We start from the raw sequence: 8,493 nt of genomic DNA, 5'->3' as shown, positions 1-8,493 counted from the left end.
CAATTTTCCTGTTCAATGTCTCAATTGACCCGATTTTTTCCATAGGAAACAATGTTAAATGACCCACAGAGGCCAAATAGGCACCCTGAAGTGTGAAATGGCCCCCACAATTGTTAACGCCACCCCACGATCAACGTGAACCCGAAGCGCGGCGAGCGCAGCGAGCCCCCCGAGGGGACGCGGACAGCTGTGAAGCCCGCGAGGGGACGCGGATACCTGTGAAAGTATCCGCGTCCCCTCGCCACGCTTCAGGCTCGGTGGCTCGCTGCGCTCGCCACACTTTCTATTCTCAACTCCACGCCGACGTGGATAGTGGGGGTATGAAAAGGTCATAGGACGCGTACCGCCGCCCCTCGCGGGCTCGCTGCGCACGCCACGCTTCGGGTTGACGTTGATCGTGGGGTGGCGTTAACAATTGTGGGGGCCATTTCACACTTCAGGGTGCCTATTTGGCCTCTGTGGGCCATTTAACATTGTTTCCTATGGAAAAATCGGGTCAATTGAGACATTGAACAGGAAAATCGGGTCAATTGGGACATTTAACATTGTTCCCTATGGGAAATCGCGGGCATCGCGCCGGTCGTATCACATGCGATTTTTTAGTGCATGCAATGCCCGCGATGGCCGCCCTTCTAGGTAAAGAGTACCGGTGAAATTTACTAAAATGGGAGTTGTAGTTCACATGGAAACCAATCAGAATCTATTTATTTACCACCTTCTAGAAGATGATAGATAGTATCTGATTGGTTGCCCATAGCAACATCCCATGTGAAATACAACTGTCATCTTAGTAAATTTCCCCCAACGAGTCTTGGGTAGGGATGGGGACATAGGAAGCCCACCATCAAATGATGGATGGGCATCCGACATCTAATCTTTCAATGTGAAGCATACCCTCCAAAATTTTACCCATGAAAACCGGTACAGGGGCGTGGTCACTGGTATAGGGGGCGTGGTCAGTGATATAGGGGGTGTGGTCACACCCCCACCTGAGGACAGACATTCATTTTAAATATGTCCGGTACAGTCTGATGTGGCAGGCTCCGATGGCGAAGAAGATCCCCCGTCACGCTCGCCCGCCGCTGGGGCTGGCCACCGCAACCCTCTCAGCGCTCAGGCAGTGCAGATTCGCACCCACAACAGTCTGCGCATGCGCAGACTGAGGGCTGAGTAGATGTCCTTTCCCATGAGTGCAGGGTTCACGGGGCCGGCCCGTGACGTCATGATGCACGGTACCGGCCCGCAATGCACTCTTGGGAAAGGGGGATTGGGGAGAGCCAGCGCAACAGCACCAGGCAGCTGAAGGAGCGGAGCCTGGGAGCCAGGAGGATTTTGATTGTTAGCACAGTGAGTAATAACTGATTGCCGCAGGGAATTTAAAAAAAGCAGTACATTTGGTACAATTTTAATTTGCCAGAACAGACTGTTGAAAAACGGTACTGTACCGGCAAATTCGGTACAGTTGGAGGGTATGGTGAAGTAGGGATGGCCAACAGTGGCAGATTCTACACCCAGCCATCGATGGTCAGAAACTATGTGATGGATAACCATCGATAGTTTTAGCTATCAAAGGTTATCCATCACCTTTGACTGAATGGCCGGAAGACCAATCAAAATGTGGAGGTGGGGCTTCCGGGTGTCGGGGGGGCGGAGCTATGCTCCGTGTCCCGGCAACTTGTAGGGAAAAAAAAGAAACAGTTCTACTATGCCATCGATGTAGGGAAACCATCTGGTTCTCCCCCATCGATGGCAAAGTATTCAACATCGGCCATAAACCATCGATGATTTTGAATCTCGCCATCCCTAATATGAAGGTCACTGACCATCGCATCAAAATAATTCGATATATTGTGCAACTATCCTTAGTGTGGCTGGCTGGGGGTGCAGAAACACTGCTGGGGGTTGGACCATTGGAACACCATCAAATGTTGATCATTTAATTAAGGCAAACATCAGAATGCCACCATAGAATACTACAATGATGATTGTAAAACATTGTGATGCAATGGCTATCCCTGGTCTTATAGGGTGAGATATGCTCTATTTTATTTTACTTATAGAAGAAATTGGATGCTTTTATTAGCATTTGATCCCAATGCGTGCTTCCGTGTAGTGGAAATCGATGACAAAAAAGTCTTGGCAGGCAAGACTATCTAATGGACATCTAATAGTAGACAGCGCAAATCTAATGTGTTCCCTGCTGCATTCGATTTTAATTCGATCAACCCAGAGCCAATTCTTTCATACTTGTTTCCCTAATTTGCCATGACCAACAAGCATTCGGGCATGGATATGGCAGCTAAAGCAGGCACATGTACCAGATCTTGTCATTTTGAATGTGTTGCTGTATTTCTGCAAGGGTTAAACAGTGTGTGCCAAAAGTTTTGACACTTGAGTTTTGCATTTTTAGACAAATTGTTGGCTTTCAGTGGCGCAAGCAAGGGTTTTCTGAGTACATAGAAACCCCCTCTGACACATTTTTTCAGTAAATGCAGCCCGTCGCAGCCCACGTTTAAGCCCCGCCCCTTAGAAATTGGCTCCAATCCCTCTTCAAAAACCCACGAATCACGGGTAATGCAGAAAAAGAGTACACTTACAGTATACCCATTTCCTTGCTGTGTGCACACAGCTGCTGCCGCGGGATGCAGTTACAATCCCGGCGGTCGGGATCCCGGCGTTCAGAATCCCGACGCCGGAATCCCGACCGCTGAAATGCCGACACATTCTCCCTCCGTGGGTGTCCACGACACCCCTGGAGGTAGAATAAATTAGTGTGCCGAGCGTAGCGAGGCACCGGGCCCGCTGCGTGGCGAGCGCAGCGAGCCCGCAAGGGGGGGGGGGGCGTTCCACGTCCCCCCCTTGTCGGCATTTCGGCTGTCGGGATTCCGGCGTCGGGATTCTGAACGCCGGGATCCCGACCGCCGGGATTCAATACTGAATCCGCTGCCGCTGCTGCATTTTTGTCTGGCTCTGACCCTCCTCCTCTCTCCAAGTACGGAATGCTGCTGCTGCTCCTGCCGCTGCCTGTGCAAGTAAAACCTTCAGCATAATTTTAATCTTAATGTTAAATATATATACATACATAGAAAAGAAAATTATTTCTGGATTAGCCTTGCGCTTTATTCGCTGCTCTGGGTCACTGTCAGATTGTATGCATCACCTCACATACAGAAGACAAATAAACAGAAAAAAAGGGGGTACCGACAGTGTCCTTGACCGCTGGTCCTAAATGTGTCTCTCAGCAGGTGAATACCCAAAACACAGAAAAAATATAACCACAATAGTGCATTATCATAGGGGGTATGGAATACAGTAATTATCAATTATATCTTTAGCACAAATTTGAGAAGACTCGTACCCTATGGTTTGGTCTACTGTTAGGCAGACCAAACAGGCTTGGGGGGGGGAGCGGTTCTGTGCCGTCAGATTCCAGATATCCAATTCCACATATAAAACAAGTGAAAAACTAATATGGTGTGATATCGTTTTGATGTTGCATAGTCAAATCTCCATATAGAATAGAATAGAATAGAATCAACTTTATTGGCCATGGCCATGTGGCCATGCGCACACTAGGAATTTTTTGTGGATTTTACAGTGCAGGATCAACCAGGGAGGGGAGGGGGGGGGGGACATTACATACATTAAATTGAGACATTATATGCAGGAAACACATGCCCGCCGAGCTGCACAGCGCCTAGGCAGCCATCAGCGGCGCCACTGGTCGTTGCAGCAGCCGGTAGGTAGCAATATAAGCAGGGACAGTACAATACCACACAGGGAACATATACCCGCCGAGCTGCACAGCGCCTAGGCAGCCATCAGCGGCGCCACTGGTCGTTGCAGCAGCCGGTAGGTAACAATATAAGCAGGGACAGTACAATATCACACAGGGAACATATACCCGCCGAGCTGCACAACGCCTAGGCAGCCATCAGCGGCGCCACTGGTCGTTGCAGCAGCCAGGTAGGTAGCAGTATGAGCAGGGACAGTACAGTTATCACATAAGGAACAAATACCCGCCAAGCTGCACAGCGCCTAGGCAGCCATCAGCGGCGCCACTGGTCGTTGCAGCAGCCAGGTAGGTAGCAGTATGAGCAGGGACAGTACAGTTATCACATAAGGAACAAATACCCGCCAAGCTGCACAGCGCCTAGGCAGCCATCAGCGGCGCCACTGGTCGTTGCAGCAGCCAGGTAGGTAGCAGTATGAGCAGGGACAGTACAGTTATCAAATAAGGAACAAATACCCGCCAAGCTGCACAGCGCCTAGGCATCCATCAGCGGCGCCACTGGTCGTTGCAGCAGCCAGGTAGGTAGCAGTATGAGCAGGGACAGTACAGTTATCACATAGGGTAACAAATATGAAATAACAAGCAGACTCGTACCATATATCCTGGTCTACTGTTTTAAGGCAGACCTCAAATGCTTTTTGGGGGGGGGAGCAGTTACACACTGGTCAGATCTCCTCAAGGTTCCACAACCAATTGCATATATAAAAGAGAAAAAAAGCTGGTATGGTGTAATACCGCTTTATATGCAAATACATTAAAAACAACAGTATAGGGAGGTCAAATCAGCAGACTCTCACCGATTCTTATTGTCCACAAGAGAATTGCAGACAAAATAGGCAGATGGTGTTATCAGGCGTTCCTGCAGCCACTCCCGGTGAAGGTCCAGTGTATTTGCCCCTCTTGCTCCCCGCCCCTCAGAAATTGGCTCCGACCCCTCTTCAAAAACCCGCAAATCATGGGTAATGCAGAAAAAGAGTACACTTACAGTACACCCATTTCCTTGCTGTGTGCACACAGCTGCTGCTGCTGCCGCTGCTGCATTTTTGTCTGGCTCTGACCCTCCTCCTCTCTCCAAGTACAGAATGCTGCTGCTGCTCCTGCCGCTGCCTGTGCAAGTAAAACCTTCAGCATAATTTTAATCTTAATGTTAAATATATATACATACATATGTGTGTGTGTGTGTGTGTGTGTGTGTATGTATGTATATACAAACACACTCATCGTCACTGCGATGTGGGCACCAGTGCCCACTTGGCACAGCATGGTATGCTGTGCGCTGGCCAATGCTTTTCAATGAGTCGAGAATGCGTCAATTGTGAATTGCTTCCTGCCTATGCCCTTCCGCAGTGGCGTAACTATAGTCCCGCAGCCCCCGCGGTGGCGGGGAGGCGCTAGGCAGGTGTGGGCGCCTGGGGGGTCTGCGGGACTATAGTTACCACCTGGTCCTGGCTCCCGACTCCTGCCCTCCCCCTCCTTACCCCATTGCCGCCGGCGCCACCTACTTTTTTTGCGCCCCCCCGCCGGACATTTCGGGCGCCCCCCCCGAAATATTAACCCCCTCCTTACCCTTCCCCATTGCCGCCGGCGCTTCTGCCTCTAACCCGACACGCAGATCTGTGTCGGGTGACGAGCGGTCCCCGGCTCCGGCTGCAGTGCTAATATAATAAGAGACACTCGGAAAATGGCTGCCCCCATAATGCTGTATGGGGGCAGCCATTTTCCGAGTGTCTGTTATTATATTAGCACTGCAGCCGGAGCCGGGGCTTGGTGACACAGACTTCAACTGTGGCGGATAGATTCGGCATGAGAATCCTGCACGTTTTATAGAGGACATCTTTAGGAGTACATTATTTTTTTAACTCTCTATGCACATAGAATAAATCACAGGAATGGGAAGCCACGTTTTTTTTTAGACAAGTTGTAGCTTAAATCTACTTCCAAGTTTTTTATTCATGGATAACAAAAAAACTGCCTTACAACTTCAATGTACTGTATAATCTACTGAAGATAAATGAGAGAGAGAGGCATAGGTAAGATAATGCTGGTGAGGAAATTACTGTAGGTCAGGATGACCAGCGCTCAGGATGCCAGGGGTCAGACTACCTATGCTGGCATCCTTAAAGTGGGAATCCTCACCAATCCTCCCTTACAGCAGCCTAAACCTGGGTACACATATATACATTCGTTGGGCCGTTCTTCCGTTCTGGTTCAAATGGCCGTTCAATTGTATAGGTGTGTACGCTGTCCCGATTCCTTCTGTACGTTCGACTGATATGCTGGCCGTTCTTGCGGTTATACTGGCAAAATTGGAACGCGGGCGTATGGAATGTGGGCGTTCCATACCCTACCGGCTGACTATTTAGACGCGTACCACGTCTATATAGAAGTTTAGTCACCCTGCCGGCTGACTAATTTAGACGTGTACCTCGTCTATATAGAAGTTTAGTCACCCTGCTGACTGACTAATTTAGACGTGTACCCCGTCTATATAGCAGTTTTCCGTAGTAACCCTGCCGGCTGACTCATTTAGACGTGTACCCCGTCTATATAGCAGTTTGCCGTAGTCACCCTGCCGGCTGACTAATTTAGACGCGCACCCCGTCTTTACCCTAATCACTTTTGTTTAGGTTCTATACTCACGCCTCTTTGTTTTGGTATGCCCTTAACCCAGCCCATTATGATAATTTTGTTTATATATGACGTGCCCAAATTGAGAGAGTGTGTATGGTGGTACAATCTTTTTCTTGCGACTGTTTGGATGGGAGTAGATCGGACGTCGCAAGTAAAATTGTACAGGTGTGTACGCATGTATCGGCTGGTGTTTGTGGATGGTCGGTCGCATGTATGGTTGATCGAACGCTCGCAAGAAAAAAGGCATTGTATAGATGTGTACCCAGCTTTACCCTAGCTTTCCCTGCTAGTGCCTAAAACTATCCCCCACACCCCACTGAATAAACCTAACACCTCCTCCCCGTAACCTAAACCTTACCCCCCTTGTAGGTGCCTAAACTTAACCCCCCTCCTAGCAGCCCTAACCCGCTAGTGCCTAAATCTATCACCACTATCCCTGGCCTGACCCTAACCAGCCCTGCAAACTCACCAATAGGGATCCCAGCTGTCAGTATTTCAGCGTCAACATCCTAAAGGTTTTGATGTTCTGGCACAGTTGGATGCCGGTGTCGATTTAGTGAACACCAACATCCTGACAATGGGATGCTGACTGCATCACCTGGAGAGATGCAGACAGGATAGCTCTGGAGAAATGGGTGTAATGTCCCCAGGGAGTTGTAGGGGATAGCATTGCACAGACATAGATGAGACTGGAGCAGAGCTATAGTTTAACCATTTTTGTGCCCTGTGCCAGAAAGAGAATTGGTGGACCCCTTCCCACATATTTGAAATAGTGATAGTGCATGCCAAACATAAATAGGCAGGGCTATGTGGGGCAGGGGCATGGTCACAGCATAGTACCACCCAGGGCCGGCGCTAGCCACTCAGCAGCTCCTGCAGTGCAGGGAGGCGCCAAGCTGAAGAGGTGCCGAGCTGCAGTGACTGCCACTCTGTGCAGGGAGGTGGTGTACACGGGACTGAGCACACCCTGCGGCGCACGAGCGTCCGCGTGCGGGGGGTGACGAGTGAACAGTCTGTGCTTCCGGGAACTCAGACTCCGCGCTCACTCAGGAAGGAGAAGCTGGGCAGGCTGGGGGGAAGGGGAGCTGTGGGGGGCCGAGGGTGAGAGTTAGGAAGGGTCAGCGGGTGCTGGAGGTCAGACCTAAGAGGTAGGAGGAGAAGGAGACCCCGGGCTGCAGTGACTGCCAGCTGGCCGCCAGCGTCTCAGGTACGAGCTGCTCCAGCCATGGATGGGATTGCCTGGGGATATATAATAGAGTATGTCGCACTGCTATAGAGTTCCTGGGGTCTAGCTCCAACAATGCACTTTAGAACCGTTAGACTGATCTAAGCATGAAATAATTAATAATTACAACAAGCAAAATAACTATTGAGTGTCCAAATCAATTGAATTTGGCCGTTCGACACACATTATCGCCAAGCTCAAAACAAATGAATACATAGTGTGCTTATTTTCCTTTGGGGACCAATGTGTATTATTATTTTTCTTGTGCAAAGTTTTCACCTGGTTTGAGTCACAGTACAGTATCAGAGCCATGCACAAAGGATTTAACAAAAGTGTAAGGTGTTCCTGGGTGGTTACAGGAGGTTAACTAATCAGACACTGATGTAACCAGGGGCGTAACTATAGCACCTCAGCCCCCGCCACCGCGGGGGGGGGGGGGGGGGGGCGCTGTGCATGTGGGGGCGCCGGGGGCTGCGGTGCTATAGTTCCCCCCCCCCCCAATCCCCCACAGACTTACGTATCTCGCTGGTCCCGGCGGCTCCGTTCTTCTGATGAGGACCACCACAAAATGGCCGCCCCCATATAGCACACTGTTCTCTGAAACTGTCTGCTGTATGGGGGCGGCCATTTTGTGGTGGTCCTCAGCAGAAGAACGGAGCCGCCGGGACCAGCGCAGCGCGATAGGTAAGACTGCGAGGGAGGGGGAGCGGGTTAGCATAGGCGGCGGGGCGGCGGGGCGGCCGGGGGGGGGTGCTTGACGGGGCGGCGGCGGGGGGTGGGTAAAACGTAGCTACGCCACTGGATGTAACATAGTATGGGCATGATATTGGAGTCACATGCGCAT

Source organism: Crinia signifera, chromosome 6 (assembly GCF_055691185.1).
Source record: "Crinia signifera chromosome 6, ASM5569118v1, whole genome shotgun sequence".
NCBI lineage: Eukaryota > Metazoa > Chordata > Amphibia > Anura > Myobatrachidae > Crinia > Crinia signifera.
The sequence above is the reverse complement of the archived record's forward strand: the minus strand, read 5'-3'. Positions refer to the sequence as shown.